At 48.6% G+C, this 16,484-nt stretch overlaps 1 protein-coding gene and 1 long non-coding RNA gene across 4 annotated transcripts in view; one reads left to right on the top strand and one right to left on the bottom strand.

Annotated features, from left to right (window-relative positions):
• Nucleotides 1-232: 232 nt before the first annotated feature.
• The window catches only part of ZFAND5 (zinc finger AN1-type containing 5), a 33,131-nt gene continuing 16,879 nt past the window's right edge, over nt 233-16,484 (top strand). Inside the window, exon 1 of one of the 2 annotated variants that reach the window (XM_068422373.1) lies at nt 233-398. The gene's annotated coding sequence lies outside the window, so the exon portion shown is untranslated. Of the gene's footprint in view, nt 399-687; nt 1,013-16,484 lie in introns of those variants that run through there. The other variant, XM_068422371.1, reaches the window with a different exon arrangement.
• On the bottom strand, nt 1,710-2,732 carry LOC137676848 (uncharacterized). Of its 2 annotated transcripts, none has more exons than XR_011050146.1 (2): nt 2,603-2,732; nt 1,710-2,066 (listed from the first exon to the last, which is right to left on the bottom strand). It is a non-coding gene; the product is annotated as an uncharacterized lncRNA (long non-coding RNA). The 2 variants fall into 2 exon arrangements; XR_011050145.1 differs by lacking the exon at nt 2,603-2,732 and adding an exon at nt 2,205-2,350.

The raw sequence follows: 16,484 nt of genomic DNA on the forward strand, positions 1-16,484 counted from the left end.
ATTTCACTGTCAGCAGAGTCACGCTTTACAAACACGAAAAATCATTGATTTCAAACCAGCGCTGCTCACACCAAGCAGCACTCCCTCCTGCGCACCGTCACCTCGCAGAAAGCACCACCCCGCAGGCGGTCACCCCGCCTCCGGGGCTGCTCTGTCACCCCAGCCCTCTCCTGGCGCCTGACAGCCCCTAAAGCGCTGCCCAGTCCTTATGCGCCGCACACGTAGTACCGCTTTGCGCGCAAGGAACTGCACGCAGACGATAACCAAGGGACCAGCCGGGGCGCTCACCAAGGGCACGGTCAGAGGCCGAAGTAAGCGCCCCGATGCCCCGACGCGCCGCAGCGTGCCGACGCTGAGCCACTCCGCACAGTTCCCGAGGCGGACCTGGACACCGAACGGTAAGCACCCGCTCCGCCCACGGGACACCCAGCCCGCCCCGCAGCCCCCGGCCGTCGGGCCGGCCCCGCTCCGGGCACCTCGCCCCGCCACGGACACGGCCATGCCCCCGGGTGGCGCGGGGCTCCCGCGCTGCACTAGGCTCCTTTCCGCCCTCCCTCTCTCCCCGCAGACGTAGGCAGACGCAGCTCTGTGACGTCGCCGGCCTCGCCTTCCCCCCGCCCTCCACAGCTCCTCTCCGCCCCTGGGCGGCAGCGGTCATGCCGCGGCGGCCTGCGGCGGCTGGGAGGAGGAGGAGGAGAAGGAGGAGGAGGAAAGAGCCGGGCTCACCCGCCGGCTCCAGCTCCTCCTCCTCCTCTTCCTCCCCCTCCCCACCTCCCTCACGCCTGCGCTTTTCCGCCGCCCGCCTCCCGCGCACGGCGCGTCTCGCCTCGTGCCGCTGCAGACGCGGCCGCCGCTGCTGCTGCGGGAACAAAGGAGAGAAGCGGCGGCGGCGGCGCCGCCAGCTCCGCGCCCCGCGCTCCTCCGCCCTCCGTTGTCCCGGCAACCACCCGGAGCCACCCGCGGCGCCTTCTCTGACACCCGCCACGGGGTTTCTGGACCCCGCCGGGAACAGGTAAGTGGGGCGCCGGGCCGGGCTGGGCTGGGTTCAGTTCATCTCCCCAGGGCCATCGCGGCGGCGGGGGGTGCCCGGCTTTCCCCGCGGGTGGCCCCGCCGCCCTCCGCCTCTACTGGCGGCCTCCTCGCGCCCGACCCCCTTTGCGGGGCGAGGCCGCGGACCGGGCTGGTGCGGGGCAGCGCCGGCGGCGAGGCGGTAAGGTTTCCTTGGCCGCCGGCGGCGGGGCCGTGGGGGCCGGCAGCGGCGCGGGGCCTGGCGGCGGCCGTGCCCACCGTGACTCAGGGTTTTGCGAGGGGTGGCCCGGCCCCGCCGTCCCGGCTGGGCACCCCCGCCCGCCGTCGCTGCTCCTCGGCCCGGCAGCCTCCGGGTCTTTTGTGTTCCGGTGTCCTCGGTAGAGGAGGCGGGGGGGGGGGGGACACAATTAAGAGGTACGGCGCTGCGGGCGCTTGGCAGCGGCTCCCCTTTTGTCTGACTCACCCAGCCGGGCTTCACCCTCCTCGGGAAGCGCCCGGTGTCGGTCCGCCTTCTCCGACTGGACCCCTTCGCCCCGCTTCCCCTGAGCACGGCCGCGCAGGGCCGAGCGCCTGAGCAGCCCCGGTGAACCCCCCTTTCGTTTCTGTGTTGTTTAATTGTGGCCCCTCTTCGAGAGGAGAATATTGAGGTAAATAAGAATTTAGATCAGCAAGCCCACCGCTGTAGCAATTGTTTTATGGTTGATTTCAGTGCATGTTGGAGTCTTTATTTCTGTCGTTAGTTGAAATGTGGCATCGCCCAGCGGGAGCGGCGGGGCCTGCGGGAGGGAGCTGGGCCGTGCCCGCCGCTGCCGGGGTGGCCCGGCTATCGCCCCGGGGGCGAGCGGGGGGGCTGCTCAGGTGCGAGGCCGGGAGGGTCACAGGATGGGATTTACCCTCCCCTCCGCGTTTCGCTGGTAGCGGTGAGGATGAGCGGCGTGAAGTGCTGGTGGAGTTAACACGTCGGATGGAAGGGCTCCTTTTCTGTGCCGGGAGGTCCCAGGGCTGAGGAGGAGCGTCCCTGAGGTGAGGACCTGCTCCTGTCGGTGGTAGAACGAGACCTTTTTTTGGTTGTTTTTTTTTTGCTTCCCCTCCCCGCAAAGGGGAGTAGCTGGGTTTAACCACCCACCCGCGAGGTTGTGGGGTGCATTTGTGACACGGTGGCCGCCCGCACCCACCGGTCCCCCGTGCGTGCCGCCAGCTGCCGGTGAGGATGGCTGTGGGAGGCGCGGGGCTGGTGATGCCGCCTTTTTCCGCATTGAGTTTCGGCACCCGCACTCCCCGCTTCCCCCCCGGAAGGAAAGGGTAACCGGATTTCGCCGCTTCCTCCCGCGGCGGGCGTGCGGCGAGCCGCCGGGGCCGGGCCGGGCCGCGGGAGGCGGCGGCCCGCGGGAGCTATAAATAGGACCTGATTTCAGCGGGGCGCCCCGGCCCCGCGCGCCGCAGCCGCTGACAGGCGGAGGCGCAGGCGGCCGCCCACGTGACCCGGCGCGGCGGCGGCGGGCGGGCCCGGCCGTGGGGGCGGCTCCTCCGCGGAAGCCGGACCGGGCCGGTAAAGGAGGGTATAGTTGCCTACCGGTGCGCCGAGGGGCAGAGCTGCGGTAGCGGGGGCAGCCGGGGTGAGTGCAGGGCAGCTGGGCTCCGACTGGCGGCAGGCAGGTGTCGCCCGGGGCGCCTTCCCGGGCCTGGAAAAGCACGAGTTGTTAAGCGCTGGGTAACAGCGGTTTGACCTTTCCTGAGGGACGTGCGTTTCAAGGAGGGGAAGGATGTGCTGGCAAAGGAGCTGCAGAGAGGCTGGGTTGTAGTGGGTGATACAAAAATCGGAGCTCTCCAAACCCCCTTGCTTTCTAACTTTCCTCACCGAAGTGGGAAGCTAGGTGCGGCTGGGTAAGGAGTCCGAAAGAAAACTCAGTAACACCAGAGTGTGTTATTAAGCAGGCATTCTTTATTGCAGCGCTGGGCAGCACTGGGGATTATCCACCGTGAGTGCTCCACCGGTTTGGCAAATTTTCAGAAAATATATACCGTAACGTTATACATAGTCATAGGATTTCCGAGAAGTCATTTACATAGCCATGAGATATGCAAATGTCTGTTCGCATGCGCAGTTGTTTTCCCTGGTGGTCGTCGGGGGTCTTCAGATGAAGGCCGGTAGTCTGATTGACCCCTTGACCCCTGCTTCTGCGCAAACTCAGTCCGGATCACGTAGGCCACGTCCTTCAAGGTAGCTGTTGCAATTCCCTTACCTCGTGCATCGCCCATCCTATGGCCCAGCCATCTGAAGTGAGACCATCCTGGAGCCTCCTTATCTTACAGCCATTACCACTTTTCAAATTGTAAAAGCTTCCCTTTTGTTTTGTATATCTATGTTAATCGAATGTCTAAGGTATTTTCAACATCCCTTGCTCTTGGGGCCCCCAACCATTTCATTCCCCCCTTTACTTGCTACTTGTAAATTCTTTTACAAAGGTTCCAAGTTTTCATATTTTATTATCTTAGGTAGGGTCCAAATTTTCACAGCTAATTTCTTCAACTTATACCATAAAAGGCAATTGAAAGCTGTTAGTACAATGACAAATACTAACAATATCAGGAGTGGGTGAATTAGGACATGTAAAGTTTTCTCTGCAGAGGGTGAGTATCCTGAGAAGATATCCCACCAATGGTGAGCTGTATCATCTTTAATTTGGCTTGCCAATCCTACTAATCTGTCTTGAGTTATTACTGTTTGAACTATGGACTCAGCGAGTGTCTTATTTCGTTTCTTTAAATGTTCTCTGAGTTCCTGAGATTGGTTCAGGATTTTGTTCAATTTTTCCAAAGATATACTTGCATGACTTACATTTAAACTCTCGTAATGCCAAAACATTGCTATTTTTTCTTCTGTATATGCGAAAAACGAGTATGTTTCTCCATGCCAAGTTAAATGGGTTACATTCTTAAGACATCCTATAAATGGGGTGGTTATATGGTATTCTTCAACTACCGATCTGTTGTTAGTCACTAAGCACACATGTCTAGCATTAATTTCTACAAACATTTCAAATGCATCAGGAGATAGGATCGTCCATTTGCAGCTGTTAACATGTCACGGTTTAAAGCTGGGCCAGCTATTAACCAGGTGGCAGATGCTCTCTGTTAACCCTCCCCCCCCCCCCAAGGGAAAGGGAAAAGGGAGAGAGACTTATGGGTTGGAAAGTTAAAACAGTTTTAATAAACTATAATAATGAAAAAGAATATAATAACAATAATAATAGAAATAACCAAATATATACAAATATGTACAAAACCAAGATCAAGAGCTTGGAAATCCTCCTCAGGCAGAGTTGCTCCCCCCAGCACAGGCAGAGGGGAAAATGCAGTAGCTCCCCCCAGCATGGGCAGAGGGGAAAATGCAATAGCTCCCCTGCCATCACACCTGCAGGCTTTTAACTGGAGAATTGGCAAAGCTGGTACCAATCAGTGGGAGACAGGAGGGCCCCTCCCTCCTGGGCCCCACCTCCAGGAGGCAGTGGGTTAGTGATAAATAGGAAAGTGAGAATGACGTGTGTGGGATGGAATACCTTGTTGGTCAATCTTGGGTCACCTGCCCTGTCTGCTCCCCCCTGCAGCTGCGGCCCCCCTTCGGCTCTTCACTCGTAAGCAGTGAGGAATTTAGCAGTGACCTTGGTTTCTCTAAGACTAATTGGCCTGGTTTGGGCCAAACCAGGACATTCCACCCCTTATTCCATACCATTCACGTCATACTCAGATCACCGCTATCTTTTCATTTTCAAATATATATACACATATCACTAGTTTATGATTCATCTCTATACAAAAAGTCCATTAAGTTCATTTGGTTCAGGATTGTGGGTGTCCATCTGGCTAGCAGTCTCTCAGCAGTCTCTCTGGCTAGCAGTCTCTCTTTTGTCATGGTTCGTGCCCACGGGTTGCAGGTTAAAGATGTCAGTCTCGAGGAGGTTACTGGACGCCACTTGATGAAGCTAGCTCCGGTCTCATCACCACTGTCTTAACCTGAAAGACACTTATGCAGTAACAACATACAGTTCAGAATTAAGTATTCTCACCCAGAATCAGATCACCTTCAGGGACGCATCGGACTTCACCATTTTGCAACATCACCCACCAAGTACATCCAGGTCCCTGAGCAAAAGCAATCCCACGAATGGGTTTACCTTTGCCCGTTACAGGAAGAATCCAGACAGTTTTTCCCAGTAGATTCCTTTCATGCACCACCGGGACTTTATCTCCTTCTACTGTATGTAGAAGGTCTGACTGAGCAGGGCCAGCTTGATTGATAGATCCCCTGGTGTTAACTAACCAGGTAGCTTGTGCCAGATGTTTATCCCAGTTTTTAAAGGTTCCACCCCCCATTGCTTTCAGGGTAGTTTTTAACAGCCCATTATACCGTTCAACTTTCCCAGAGGCTGGTGCATGATAGGGGATGTGATATACCCATTCGATGCCATGCTCTTTGGCCCAGTTGTCTATGAGACTGTTTTTGAAATGAGTCCCATTGTCCGACTCAATTCTCTCTGGCGTGCCGTGTCGCCACAAGATTTGCTTTTCGAGGCCCAGAATAGTGTTCCGGGCAGTGGCATGGGGCACAGGGTATGTTTCCAACCATCTGGTGGTCGCCTCCACCATGGTAAGCACATAACGTTTACCCTGGCGGGTTTCAGGGAGTGTGATATAGTCAATTTGCCAGGCCTCCCCATATTTATATTTCAACCACCGTCCCCCATACCACAAAGGTTTTAACCGTTTGGCTTGCTTAATTGCGGCGCATGTTTCACAATCATGGATAACCTGTGCAATAGAGTCCATGGTTAAGTCCACCCCTCGGTCACGAGCCCATCTGTATGTTGCATCTCTCCCTTGATGACCTGAAGTGTCATGAGCCCACCGAGCTAAAAATAGTTCACCTTTATGTTCCCAGTCCAAATCTATTTGGAACACTTTAGCAGCTTGATCCGCTTGTTGGTTGTTTCGATGTTCCTCAGTTGCCCTTATAGGCAATATATATATATTATATATATATATAAATATATATATAAATAATATAAATATATATATAAATAATAAAATATATATATAAATATATATATAAATAATATATATATATAACTTATAGGTACGTGAGCATCTACATGACGTACCTTCACGACTAGTTCCTCTAGCCGAGCAGCAATATCTTGCCACAATTCAGCAGCCCAAATAGGTTTACCTTTGCGCTGCCAGTTGCTTCGCTTCCACTGCTTTAACCACCCCCACAAGGCATTTGCTACCATCCATGAGTCAGTATAAAGATACAGCCTTGGCCACTTTTCTCGTTTAGCAATGTCTAAAGCCAGCTGGATGGCTTTTACCTCTGCGAATTGACTTGATTCACCTTGTCCTTCTGTGGCTTCTGTGACTCGTCGTATGGGACTCCATACAGCAGCTTTCCACTTCCGATGCTTTCCTACAAGACGGCAGGATCCATCGGTGAACAGGGCATACTGCTTTTCATCCTCTGGTAATTCATTATATGGTGGGGCTTCTTCAGCACGTGTCACCTCCTTTTCTGGTGGCATTCCGAAGTCTTTGCCGTCTGGCCAGTCCATGATCACTTCTAAGATTCCTGGGCGATTAGGGTTTCCTATTCGAGCCCTCTGCGTAATTAATGCAATCCATTTACTCCATGTAGCATCAGTTGCATGATGGGTAGTGGGAACCTTACCCTTGAACATCCAGCCTAGTACTGGTAATCGAGGTGCCAGGAGAAGTTGTGCTTCAGTACCAATTACCTCTGAAGCAGCTCTAACTCCTTCATATGCTGCCAGTATCTCTCTTTCAGTTGGAGTGTAATTGGCCTCGGAGCCCTTCTATCCTCGACTCCAAAATCCTAGGGGTCGACCTCGAGTCTCCCCTGGTACTTTCTGCCAGAGGCTCCAGGTCGGACCATTGTCCCCAGCTGCGGTGTAGAGCACATTTTTAACATCTTGTCCCATACGGACTGGTCCAAGGGCTACTGCATGCACAATTTCTTGTTTAATCTGTTCAAAAGCCTGTTGTTGTTCAGGGCCCCACTGAAAATCATTCTTCTTTCTGGTCACTTGATAAAGAGGGCGTACAATCTGGCTGTAATCTGGAATATGCATTCTCCAGAAACCCACAACGCCTAAGAAGGCTTGTGTTTCCTTTTTGTTAGTTGGTGGGGACATAGCTGTTATTTTGTTGATCACCTCTATCGGGATCTGGTGACGCCCATCTTGCCATTTAATCCCTAAAAACTGGATCTCCCGGGCAGGTCCCTTGACCTTGCCTCTTTTTATGGCAAAACCAGCTTTCAGAAGAATTTGGATGATTTTCTCCCCTTTGTCAAAAACTTCTGCTGCTGTATCACCCCACACAATGATGTCATCAATGTATTGCAAATGTTCTGGAGCTCCACCCTTTTCTAATGCAGTCTGGATCAGTCCATGGCAAATAGTAGGACTGTGTTTCCACCCCTGGGGCAGTCGATTCCAGGTGTACTGGATACCTCTCCAGGTAAAAGCAAACTGTGGCCTGCACTTTGGTGCCAAAGGAATAGTGAAAAATGCATTAGCAATGTCTATAGTGGCGTACCACTTGGCTGCCTTTGACTCCAGTTCGTATTGAAGTTCTAGCATGTCTGGCACAGCAGCACTCAGCGGTGGCGTAACTTCATTTAGGCCACGATAGTCCACAGTTAATCTCCATTCTCCATCAGACTTTCACACTGGCCATATAGGACTATTAAAGGGTGAGCGAGTCTTGCCAATCACTCCTTGATTTTCTAATTGTCTAATCAGTTTATGAATGGGGATCAGGGAGTCTCGATTGGTGCGATATTGTCGTCGGTGCACCGTGGCAGTAGCAATTGGCACCTGTTGCTCTTCAACCTTCAGCAACCCCACAACAGAAGGATCTTCTGAAAGGCCAGGCAAGGTAGACAGCTGTTTAATGTCCTCAGTCTCTACAGCTGCTATACCAAAGGCCCATCTATACCCTTTAGGGTCCTTGAAATACCCTCTCTTGAGGTAGTCTATGCCAAGGATGCACGGAGCATCTGGGCCAGTCACAATGGGGTGCTTTTTCCATTCATTTTTAGTTAGGCTCACTTCGGCCTCCAATACAGATAACACTTGAGATCCTCCTGTTACTCCTGAAATACTGATAGGTTCTGCCCCTTTATGATCCGATGGCATTAGGGTGCACTGTGCACCAGTGTCTACCAGGGCTCGATACCTTTGTGGTTTTAACGTGCCAGGCCATCGAATCCACACAGTCCAATAAATCCGGTTGTCCCTCTCCTCCACCTGGCTGGAGGCAGGGCCCCCCTAATTAAGAAATGGATTCGTGCTGCTCACAGGGACTGGACCTTCATTTCTCCTATTCACACTTGGGAAAAAGTGATTTGAGGCCCATCTACCCTGACTGGGGTCCTGCTCACTGGTAACTGGAGCAGCCATCCTCCTAGAAAAATTCTCTCTGGTATTTCTTTTAGCTTGCAACTCACGTACTCGTGCCTGTAGGGTACTGGTAGGTTGTCCATGCCATCTGCTCATGTCCTCCCCATAACCACGCAGGGCAAACCACAGGATACCTCGTGATGTGTTCTGTTTCCTTTGAGCTGGTCCTGTAGGAGAGCGTTTTCTCCTAACGGCTGCAACGCGCGCCTGTGTAGGTAGAGAGTCAAGTTTATTCTCGATCATGGACAGTTTGTCTGACAGTTGTTTAAATGAGTCCTTGTTCTCCTTAGTCAGTTTTTCCACAGCCGAGATGCGTGCCTGCAGTGGGGAAGAAATACTATCTTCATACTGTCGCATACAGTTAGCCATTTCGCCCACAGTAGAATGTGCCATATCATCTTCTCCCCAGACTAATATTGACAATGTGTGGGTATATGTCAGTGGAGCATTCTTCACAACCTTCCGGAACATGGATCGGTTGCATTCCACTTCATCAGGATCTACAGGATCTACAACGTCCCGTGGGTGTCTATAAATGATCTCTTGCACAGCCAGTTCTCTAAGGTAGTTAATACCTTTTTCTATAGTGGTCCATTTGCTTAGGTGACTCATAACATCATCTTTATAGGGATACCTGCTCTTTACAGCTGACAAGAGTCGCCTCCAGAGACTGATAGTGTTTGACTTTCTTGCAAGCGCCTTATCAATACCACCATCTCTGGACAGGGATCTCAGCTGTCTGGCTTCTCTGCCATCTAATTGCATGCTGTCTGCCCCATTATCCCAGCATCGGAGCAGCCAGGTAATAATAGGTTCACTGTCATAACGGCTGAAGTCTTTCCTTATATTTCTCAGGTCCTTCAGGGATAAGGAGTGGTAGGTTATCTCTACGTCCGAGTCCTCCTCTTGTGATAGTTCTGCTTTAGAAGGACCTTTTTTCTGTGATGGGTCTGCTTTAAAAGGACGATCGAGGAAACCCCCATCTGTGTCAGGCCCTAACTCTGCCTGAGAAGGGCCCTCACCTGGGTCATAGGATGGCTCTGCCTTAGAAGGCTCTGAGTCATCATCCTTCAGTTCACGAGCTGATTTCTTTTGGTATTTCTTCCTGGTTACAGGAGCAATTGGTACAGATTCGATAGATGCTGGAGTCTGAGTAGATGCAGTGGCTGTCTTGGGAGTGCTGAGAGTCTGAGTAGCTACAGTGGCCATCTTGGGGGGTGTAGCAGCTGTGGTACAGGCTGCCGAGGTTTCAGTGGGTTTAGTGGCTGTAGCAGCAGTACACACTGTAGGATCTGAGGTGGCTGCATAACACCTACACCTGTCCCTGCACCGATATTTAATCTTATCCCACATCAGAAACACATTCAGGACAACCAAAAATAAAAACATGCCACCTAGACAGCACCATCCTAATTTCGCAAAATCTAGTGGAATCAGCTTGGCAGAAAAGGAGAAGGTACTATTTCCCAAAGTAAAACTGGAAGTGTAATCATTAACAGAATCTGCTAAAGGACGCCTGGAGCGCGCAGATGAAGTTGCTGCTACTGATTCGCGATTAAAGCTGCCCATCATTGTGTCATAGAGATAAGAGATCGGAATATTAACTGCCCAGTTTATCACAGCATAAATCAGTATCAAACCCCATACCAAAACAATACATTTCGACCAGTGCCCACTGCTAAACTGCATGTAAACATTCATAAGAAGCAAGCAATAACTCAGTGCCCACGGCAGGTAAGGCATCATTGCAATACTCAATTGTGAAAGAAACTCCATAAAAAGATGAGATAACACAGCATTCAAAAATGACATCACCATCTTCACTATCTGTTTTAACTTTCCAACCCCTTGTAAATCTCAAAGGAAGAAATCTGATACTCTCTCAGCTGAGCTCTCCGGGTCTCCTCCCACCAGAGCCAGGATTCAACTTATCAGAGCAACCTGTTGGAGCTTCTCTGGTGCCCCACGTTGGGCGCCAATAAATCTGTCACGGTTTAAAGCTGGGCTGGCTATTAACCAGGTGGCAGATGCTCTCTGTTAACCCTCCCCCCCCCACCAAGGGAAAGGGAAAGGGAAAAGGGAGAGAGACTTATGGGTTGGAAAGTTAAAACAGTTTTAATAAACTATAATAATGAAAAAGAATATAATAACAATAATAATAGAAATAACCAAATATATACAAATATGTACAAAACCAAGATCAAGAGCTTGGAAATCCTCCTCAGGCAGAGTTGCTCCCCCCAGCACAGGCAGAGGGGAAAATGCAGTAGCTCCCCCCAGCATGGGCAGAGGGGAAAATGCAATAGCTCCCCTGCCATCACACCTGCAGGCTTTTAACTGGAGAATTGGCAAAGCTGGTACCAATCAGTGGGAGACAGGAGGGCCCCTCCCTCCTGGGCCCCACCTCCAGGAGGCAGTGGGTTAGTGATAAATAGGAAAGTGAGAATGACGTGTGTGGGATGGAATACCTTGTTGGTCAATCTTGGGTCACCTGCCCTGTCTGCTCCCCCCTGCAGCTGCGGCCCCCCTTCGGCTCTTCACTCGTAAGCAGTGAGGAATTTAGCAGTGACCTTGGTTTCTCTAAGACTAATTGGCCTGGTTTGGGCCAAACCAGGACATAACAGAATGCTGTAATAAGCAAGGTTCATATGACTGAGATTGTTGTCCACATAAGATTCCATCCGAAGTGGTTTCACAAAGATCTAAATCATACGTTCTGTTATTGTTCCCAATATATTTTCCATGAAACTCCGGTAGCCAATATTCTGAGTTTCCCTCACTCGGAAAAAGTGTTGGGAGTACCAGAAACTTACACATTATTTCAAGGTCGGTTATATTGTAGTATATTAATTTTCCAGCACACCATTTATCGTGGCATTGTACGAATTGGGAATTAGGTCTTATCCAGTGTTCAGGGTGAATCCAATGTTCAAATAATCTCCTCCACATAAACTCATTATTACCCATCAAGTAGGATTGCACCTTATCCTTTTGTTCCAATTTCCGCATAGTCTGCAGGGTGCAAACAGTCCAATTCATGAATCGTGTCAAATTTCGTAGTGATTGCACTTGGGTAATTATGCTTCGATTAAAGAAATGTAAAGATTCTATATCGTATTCTAAAGCCTGTATCTGAGGGTTAAAGGTGGTTGGTAGCCAATCAGCCTGAATCTTAATTGCCTGAGCTACATCAAACCCTGCTGTTCCGACTTTGCTTCTTAAAGTCTCTAAATCTACTGAATTTAGGAGTCCTATCCCAGTTCCTACACCTCCAAGCAAAGTGTCAAACCACGCCCGTTTTGCCCTACAAGGAGGGGAGGCTGGAAAGGAGAGGTTAAAGAATAGCACATGTTTCTGCCTAATTCTTGCCACATTTATGCAAGTGGAAGGTAACCTGATTAACTGATCCCGGTTTATGGTGGGTCAGGGATTTAGAAATGTTACAGTAGCCACCCACTGAGTAGCCCTATTAATGATTGAGCTTCCATTTCCACAGGTCAATGTCTCCCAGTCACCAGGTTCCCAAGTGTAAGTTCCATTTATGAGAGTATTGGTATTGTTATTCTGCTGGCATTCTGTTAACTGCTGTGGGTTCCTACTCCCTTCACTGTACAACATTTTAAAGTAGCTTGTGGCTTTACAGTAATATTTGTCAAATTTGGACACAATGCAAAGGTCATTCCCTGCCATCCAGTTAATGTTACTCCATATGTGGATTGTTCCTTCTTATTGTAGGGTCTCCGTAGAGTACAATTCACAGTAAACCAAATGTCGACGTAAAGGCACGTCTTACTGCTTTCACATGTAAAATTGTCTTGGCGCCTTGTCTGAGGGGCCTTTTTCCACCACCACGTGAAATTCGCAGTAGTTGGCCCTCTTTTCAAGGGCCAGCTGGGAGTGAAGGACATTACTATACTAAAGCAAAAACAAAACCACAATATAATCATTAACAGTCTCGATTTAACTTTACAGATGTGGGTCCTGTGAGTTGGGATTTCCATGGTCCTTCGGGTGCCTTCTTGATTCTTGAGTAGTGGATCCAGGCAGTGTGCTTCTCAAGCTTGACCTCTGTGTAGGTCGTGAGCAGAACTTGAAAAGGGCCTTTCCATTTTTCTTCAAGAGGGTTACCTGAAATATTTTTAACATAAACCCAATCCCCAGGTTTAAACAAATGCCCTGGTGAGTCTAAATCACATGCTCTAGTAGAGATTACCAATTTGTTTACTTCCTGTAATTGTTTTCCCAATGCAATTAAATATTGTTGTAAAGTAATTTCTCCCACTTGGGTAAGATCCTGCCCTTGATATCTAGTTTGAAATGGCCTCCCATATAAGATTTCGAAAGGACTCAGTCTTTCCTTGGTTCTTGGTTTGGTTCGAAGTCTTAACAACGCAATAGGGAGGGCTTGATCCCATCTTAGATTGGTTTCCTGGCAAATCTTACCCAACTGCAATTTAATTAAATGATTCATTTTCTCTACTTGTCCACTCGCTTGTGGGCGATAAACCGTATGCAATTTCCAATTAATTTCCAAAAGTTTACTGACTTGTTGAACTAGTTGTGACACAAAGTGGGAGCCCGTGTCAGAGGATATTTGTTTTGGTACCCCAAATCTGGGAATTATTTCCTTCAGTAAGACTCGTTACCTCTCGGGCTTTGTTCTGCAAGGGAACACTTCAGGCCATCCGGAAAAGGTATCAGTTAATACCAATAGATACCGATACCCCCCTTTTCTAGGGAGTTCTGAAAAATCTATTTGCCAAATTTGGCCTGGGACCTTTCCCTTACTAATATTTCCAAATTTCACACGATGTTCCACTTTTGGATTATTCTTTAGGCATGCCTCACATCTTTTAACTATGGCTTTTATAGTTTGATACAATCTTCTGGCTGCTATTTGCTTGATAAGGGATTCATATAAGGCTCCAGTTCCCCAATGTGTTTTGTCATGTTCTGCCTTTATCAATTTCCATAATATCCTAAAGGGAACTACCACTCTATTGTCTCCTAACACTGCCCACCCTGAGGGGTCGATTTTAGCCCCCAGACCAGCAATTAACTTCTGATCCCTTTCATCATATTCAACCTTTTCCGGTAGAGGCAAAGATTTTTCAGGAATTAAACTTAATACCTCACCTTGTTCCGCAGCTTGTCTTGCCTCATAATCAGCCAATTTATTTCCCACTTCCCTGTCAGTGTTACCTTTCTGATGTCCTTTGCAGTGCATGATTGCTACTGCTGACAGCAGTAGTACAGCGTCTAAAAGTCGCAAAATCATATCAGCATGTTTTATACCTTTTCCTTGAGCAGTTAAAAGTCCCCGTTCTTTCCAAATTGCTCCATGGGCATGGACTACACCAAAGGCATATTTCGAATCTGTCCAGATGTTCACTCTCAATCCTTTAGCAAGCTCCAGTGCTCTCACAAGAGCAATTATTTCGGCTCGTTGTGCCAATGTGCCCTTAGGGAGTGACTTTGCTTCCACTAGGTGGTCTGTGGTGGTCACAGCATATCCAGCCATTCGAACCCCATTCTTTACAAAGCTGCTTCCATCAGTATACCACGTATGGTCAGCTTCTTCCAGCGGCTCCTCCTTCAAGTCTGGTCTGCTTGCATACAGAGTCTCAATTGTCTCTATACAATCATGCACGACAGTCTCCATTTCCTGTTTATCACTCAAAAAGGAAGCAGGGTTTATGAGGGTAGATGTAACAATTTCTATATCATCCTGTTCCATTAGCACTGCCTGATATTTTAAGAATCTCTGCGGTGAGAGCCAGTGTCCCCCTTTTTGTTCCAAAACCGAGGTTACAGCATGGGAAGTGTGCACAGTTATCTTTTGTCCCAAGGTGAATTTTCGAGCTTCTTCGATAATCAGAACAACGGCGGCCACTGCCCGAAGACACCCTGGCCATCCTTTGCTTACTTCATCCAATTGTTTGGAGAAGTACGCCACAGCCCGTCTATAAGGGCCTGGTTTTTGTGCCAAAATTCCCAAAGCTACTCCTTGTCTCTCATATGAGAACAACCAGAAAGGCTTTGTTACATCAGGCAGACCCAAGGCTGGGGCTCTCATTAGTTCCAATTTCAGTTCTTTGAATGCTCTTCTAGTTTCACTAGTCCATATTAATTGTGTATGGTTGTTTTTCAATAGTTCATATAGGGGTTTAATCAAAAGTCCATAATTATAAATCCATAATCGGCACCAACCTGTCATCCCCAGAAAGGTTCGAAGTTCTTTTACCGTGGTTGGTTCTGGGGTCCTGCAGACGGCTTCCTTTCGGTCACTCCCAAGCTGTCTCTGTCCCTTTGAAATCACGAATCCCAGGTATATTACTTCTTTCTTCAGGATCTGGGCTTTCTGTAATGAGACTTGATAACCACGTAGTCCAAGAAAATTCAACAAACTCACAGTCCGTTCTTTGCATTCCTCCTCCTTTTCTGTAGCTATCAGAATGTCATCCACATACTGTAAAAGAGTCCCATTTCCCGTAGGCCTTACCCAGGCTTCTAATTCTTTTGCTAATTGATTCCCAAAAATGGTGGGACTGTTCTTAAATCCTTGAGGTAACACTGTCCAGGTTAGTTGGGTTTTTCGTCCTGTATCAGGGTTTTCCCACTCGAAGGCGAATAAATTGCGGCTTTCAGGAGCCAAGGTGAGGCAAAAGAATGCATCCTTTAGATCTAATACCGTAAACCATTCATAGGTTTCCTTTAAACTGGTCAGCAAAGTATATGGATTTGCCACTATCGGGTACAAATCTCCAACTATCTGATTTATTGCTTGCAAATCCTGCACCAATTGGTAAGTTTTGCCATCAGGCTTTTTAACAGGCAAAATAGGTGTGTTATACTCTGAAGAGCATTCAGTCAATAATCCAAATCTCATGAAGTCCTCTATAATACTTTTCACTCCTCGCCTATCTTCCAATTTCAGGGGATATTGTTTTATCCTAACAGGCCGTGCTCCCTCTTTAAGTTTAACAACAATCCATTCTGCATTTTTAGCTTTTCCAGGCATTCCTGAGGCCCACACTCCTGGATGTACCTGGTCCTTTATTTCATGTATAATTTCTTCTTCCCTGATTTGGGGTTCAGTGAGAGCCAAACTTAAAATTTCAGTGTGATTCTTTTCTGGTATTTTAAACTCAATTTCTCCATTTTTAAATTTTATTTCAGCATTCAATTGTTCTAACAAGTCTCTTCCCAAAAGTGGTCTAGGAGCATCAGGCAGGTAGAGAAATTTATGAATTCCTACACTTTTTCCCATTTTGAATTCTAATGGTTTCAAAAAGAAAGCTTTCTTAACCTGCCCAGTTGCTCCCACAATATTAACATTTTGTTTGCTTACTGGCAATAAAGTCTGATTCAGTACTGAAAATGTGGCCCCTGTATCTACTAGAAATTCTACAGTTTTTTCTTCTTTCCCTAGCTGCATTTTTACCAAGGGTTCTGCTAGGGAAGATTCCCCTGGTTCCAGTCAGTCAGCTCCTATATCAGAAACCATTACCGATTTCAGTTTCGGACAATCCTTTTTCCAATGTCCCATCTGCTTACAATATGCACACTGATCCTTCAAGAGAGGTTCACTTGCCCTGGGTGGGGTACTTGCACTTCGTTTCACAGTGTTAGTGTTATTTCCCCGTGAGCTCCGAGAGGGTCTCTGGCCCCCTGTGGTGTACAGAGCAGCTACGGCAGCATTGGCAATTGTTCTGCCCATTACTTTCTCTTTCTGCGTTTCCCTATTCCGATATGCTTGCCATGCAGTTTCCAGTAATTTCTCTAAATCTCTCGCATCCACTCCTTGCACTTTCTGTAACTTTCTCCTAATGTCATCTGCTGACTGCCCCAAAAACAGAGATACCAATTGACTCTTTCCCTCCTCAGAGGTGGGATCTAAAGAAGTGTATTTCCGCATCCCTTCCTTTAATCTATTCGAAAAATCAGTGGGGGATTCTTCCTTATCTTGCTTAATTT

Source organism: Nyctibius grandis, chromosome Z, assembly GCF_013368605.1.
Source record: "Nyctibius grandis isolate bNycGra1 chromosome Z, bNycGra1.pri, whole genome shotgun sequence".
Classification (NCBI taxonomy): domain Eukaryota; kingdom Metazoa; phylum Chordata; class Aves; order Nyctibiiformes; family Nyctibiidae; genus Nyctibius; species Nyctibius grandis.